A 5480-nucleotide genomic window follows, 5' to 3' on the forward strand; every position below is an offset into this window, starting at 1 on the left:
GCATTACTTCCCTTGAAGAAAAACTTGAAGACATTTGCAACATTTACATGCAATTCACTGAAGTGTTTAATAGTCTTCTTTGATTTCATACAGTACTGTATGTCAATAAAAGCTGACAAAGAATATATATATATATATATATATATATATATATATATATATATATATATATATTTATTTATTTTATTTTTTTTCTAGGAGTTATATACAAAAGTGAGCTACTGGGATTTTATTAAACAAGTGTGTTAGTGGTGCTGCTAGCACTCATATAATGTCAGGGACTGGAACAAACCAATTATTATAAGTATTCAGCAAAGGCATGAAACTCAACCTTGCAAGTCTGTGCCACAGATGTAAATGATATCTTAAATCATGCAGCTTGCTGCAAAGTGCTGTGCTACTTGTAAAAGCAATTGGACCTCTGATTTTCACCAGATGGATGATAAAATGAGCAAAATCATCCAAAAGAATGCTGCAGAGATGATGTGCCTTGTATGCCAAAACTCGGAAATTAGTTTTTAGCACTGGTTCCATCATGCTGAAGTCAGTGAGTTTTTATTCAAATGCCTTAAATACGGTCTGTGGTTAATACAAGCTCAGAATATATAATAATACATCAGTAATTACCCCATTCTAAAGCTTTTAATTGTCTTGAAATGTGGCTAAATAGGACTACAGAGGTTGTCAGGAACATTAAACGCCAGCACATTGGATGTGTACTCTCAAGTACTCACTAGTTTGCTATAACACACTCTTGCAACTATTCTAACAAGACATTCAGGGATTTTTTTTTTAATCAAGTTGGAAACTCAAAAGTGATGACATTGAAATCACAACAGATCTGTTGACATACTGTACCACTTATCTACATATACAATCTACTCTTTATAATAGCTTAATATGGATATAATAATACAGCATGAACTATTTAATCACTATTGTGCTCTGAAATCGTTGGAGCAATCCAAATCTTTGCTCTGAATCATTTTAGAAACTTGATCTGAATCAATTTATTAGAAGGTCAGTTTAATGCCATCCAGAAATATTTCCATTTTCCTGACACTTTCCATTTTGCTAAACAGGACTCAATTTTATGGACATCATCACTTAGACATCTCAAATGCACATTATTTTTAACCACTAAAGCTGACATTGCTTTATTTTGTAACCTTCAAGACAATAAGTATGCTGATATGCACACCCACACATTCTCCAAGAGGATATGGTCATTTCCTGTCACCAGCAATGTCATCACACTTTAACAAAAGTCATATAACTACATAAATCACATCATAGCAACATCTGCATGTGCAAGTCATGATTTGTGCTATAAATATCACTGACATTTGACTTTGGTGTTAAAATGGAAAAAGTTACCTAATGTTTTGCTGTCTTTGAATCACATGCCATTAGATCCATATGACAGTGTGTTCAAAGTTGGTGGCTTAGTGGCTTTAAAAAAAAAAAAAAAAAAAATGATCCACACATCATCATGAACAATATCTTTTTAAAAAAGCGACTCATCTCTGCTTTAAATTCACACATTTGCATGTGTTGTTTCGAAAATAAACATAGATAGGTGCTACGAAGTAGGCTACTTGTTTGATAGAGACGTGCTTCCTTTGTTTTCTAAAGATCTCTCCTGGACCAGCATTTTTAGCAGTGGTAGTTTTATGTAAGTCTGTCCTTTTTTAGAGTGCTTGGGGAAGAAAATAGCCATCTGGCATTCTAAAAGCGGACTCTTGGACGCACAGTGCCCACGCTTTCCGCCAGTGGGTCAGTGGGTGAGAGAGGGAGGCAGACCACAGAGGAGGAAGAGATGGGCTGAACTGGTCCAGAGAGCGGTGGGCGGTGTGGGCTGTGTGCACCTGGAAAGTCAGTGCCGTTCAGGACAAGTAGGCTGAGAGCGTTTGTGTACTGCAACAAGGGTGTGAAGGTCACAATGCTCCACATGTCATCAGAGTTTTTTTTAGTTTTGTTTGGCACAAAGGGAGCCCAAAGAAAAACACTGACGTGGAATGCAACAGATTTGTTTGATGTTGGTGCCATTTATTGGGTATGATGACTAATACACAGGCTAAAAGTAATGTTCTCAGCAAATGCGAAAATAAATATTTTTTCCTTGAAAAAAATATTACTTACAACAAGAATATGTGTGTGTGTGTGTGTGTGTGTGTGTGTGTGTGTGTGTGTGTGTGAACATTAAGTGCATCAGTTAATATATTACTGTATGTACATTAGTTGTACTACATGAATATTATGAGTGTAGGCTACATTGTAAATTCATGTTCATTTATAACTTTTACATTAATGTAGCTTATTTGAAATTAGTCATTTGCACAAATTAAAATTGACATGCTGTATTAACTAGCATTAATAACTGAGCATTAGTTAACATAAAAAAAATGAAAATTTCGTGTAGATTAGGTCTATATATTTGTATTCTTTTATAACAAAAATCAATTTTCAGTTGTACAGTTCTTAAATATTTAGGCTACACACAACAAATACTATTTACTGACTCTCTACATGGTACATACATACACGCATACAAATATATACCCTCTGTTATTCTTGCTAGAGCTTTTAATCAGTGGTCGCTCAAACTGCGAAACTGAGATCAAAATCTCATAATCTCATATCATTTTTTTTAGAATTTTTTTTTTTTTTTATGATGGGTTTGTAAGGGTGCTTAGTTCTTTCAGAGTTTGGCAGATGACCATGCAAATGAGTCATTCTAACTAACAATACTTTAAACTCACATCACTTTTCAAAAAGAACTAATTTCTGGCTTCAAACAGTTGCACAGGATTTATCAATAGCTCTTCTGACTAGCAACATGACAAAAATCCACGTGCAACGCATTAATTTTTAAAAAGACAGTGCTCTCTAGTGGTCATATTGTGTTCCTACATTTTCTTCTTCATGTGGAACTGACACAGGGAGGACAGAAGCCTTAATAACATGACATACATGAATGAATGAAGAAATTAATGAATTACAGCAACCCAATTAAAATATATATGTACAAAAATGATTTAAAATAACGCAATGTCTTAACTGTTCTGAATGTGGTTCAATGCATTTTTGTTGATGTGTTTTGTTGTTGTTGTTGTTGTTGTTATGTCTTATAACATATTTTAACAGCAGACCTAGACTTCAGGCAAAATATAATATTTACAAAAGTAATAAATGCAAGAAGTACACTATAACAATGTGTAATGGAGACAAAAAGCAAATACACAATTCTAAGAGAGACAGAATGCTTAGAGGATCAATTTACTGCTATTACTATTTAACTACTATTTATTATTATTATTACCATTATTATGCTTGACACTACTACTAAAACAACTACACAATACTTTATTTACATTTAAAAAACATTTCCCCCCCCAGATTAAAAATATTCATTTATTACCCCCCCCAACACCATTGTCAATGCAAATTCCTTGTAAGAGTAACTTACCTGGTCAATAAAGGTGAATTTAGAATTAGATCTGAATTTTAATTCTTACTTGTCTAATTAATTAACATCTGTGTGTGTTGTAGGAGGAGTTAAAGCAGCTTTCAATGAATAATAAAGACGATGCAACGTAAACTTTCTCAGCAGGTTTTACACTGTCAATACTGCAAACGATGTATGTGTGTGTGATAACAAGTGATAAAATTTCCTCAGGACTAGCTTATGTAAATATTAGGCTATATAAGGCTACGCACACACACACACACATATATATATATGTATATATATATATATATATATATATATATATATATATATATATATATATATATATATATATATATATAATCACCGGCCACTTTATTAGGTATACCTATTCAATTGCTTGGTAACACAAATTGCTATTGAGCCAATCACATGGCAGCAACTCAATGCATTTAGTTATCTAGTTGTGGTGAAGATGACTTGCTGAAGTTCAAACCGAGCATCAGAATGGGGAAGGAAGGGGATTTAAGTGACTTTGAAAGTGGAATGGTTGTTGGTGCCAGACGGGCTGGTCTGAGTATTTCAAAAACTGCTGATCTACTGGAATTTTTACGCACAACCATCTCTAGGGTTTACAGAGAATGGTCAGAAAAAGAGAAAATATCCAGTGAGCGGCAATTGTGTGGACAAAAATGCCTTGTTGATGTCAGAGGTCAGAGGAGAATGGGCAGACTGGTTACAGAAGATAGAAAGGCAACAGTAACTCAAATAACCACTCATTACAACCAAGGTATGCAGAATACCATCTCTGAACGCACAACACGTCAAACCCTGAATCAGATGGGCTACAGCAGCCGAAGACCACACCGGGTGCCGCTCCTGTCAGCTAAGAACAGGAAACGGAGGCTACAATTCACACAGGCTCACCACAATTGGACAATAGAAGATTGGAGAAATGTTGCCTGGTCTGATGAGTCTCTATTTCTGCTGTGACATTCAGATGGTAGGGTCAGAATTTGGTGTAAAGAACATGAAAGCATGGATCAATCCTGCTTTGTCTCAATGGTTCAGGCTGGTGGTGGTGTTGTAATGGTGTGGGGGATATTTTCTTGGCACACTTTGGGCCCCTTAGTACTAATTGAGCATTGTTTAAATGCCACAGCCTACCTGAGTATTGTTACTGACCATGTCCATCCCTTTATGACTACAGTGTACCCATCTTCTGATAGCTACTTCCAGCAGGATAATGCACCATGTCACAAAGCTCAAATCATCTCAGACGGGTTTCTTGAACATGACAATGAGTTCACTTTACTCAGATGGCCTCCACAGTCACCAGATCTCAATCCAATAGAGCAGCTTTGGGATGTGCTGGAACGGGAGATTTGCATCATGGATGTGCAGTCGACAAATCTGCAGCAACTGTGGGATGCTATCATGTCAACATGGAAGGAATGTTTCCAACACCTTGTTGAATCTATGCCACGAAGAATTAAGGCAGTTCTGAAGGCAAAAGGGGGTCCAACCCGGTACTAGCAAGGTGTACCTAATAAAGTGGCCAGTATATATATATATATATATATATATATATATATATATATATATATATATATATATATATATATATATATATATATATATATTAGGCTAAAATAGTAGGGCCTAACAGCTATGATATAAAATCTGTATGTAGCTTTATCAAAACTTCTGTTTTGTCTCTTTAAATTACACTAAATCTTTGTGAACTTTAGAGATAATTTGGCTTCTAACAACACAATAGAACTGCTTCACATCAAGAAAATGATTTGTATTTGTACAGTACGATGCACAATTATTAAAATAAAAAGAATATAAATAAAAAAAGAATTTAAAATATCACAAGATATAATATTCATAAAATATACAAAGTTATAGTCACACTTGACCCCAAACCCTTCAAACTCTTCATAGCCCTTTAAGATGTTACTGTCCCGCCTCCTTTTAGAACGCAATGACATCATCGGTTAAGCTTCCAATGGGAGACCACGAC

This window comes from Cyprinus carpio, chromosome B17 (assembly GCF_018340385.1).
Source record: "Cyprinus carpio isolate SPL01 chromosome B17, ASM1834038v1, whole genome shotgun sequence".
NCBI lineage: Eukaryota > Metazoa > Chordata > Actinopteri > Cypriniformes > Cyprinidae > Cyprinus > Cyprinus carpio.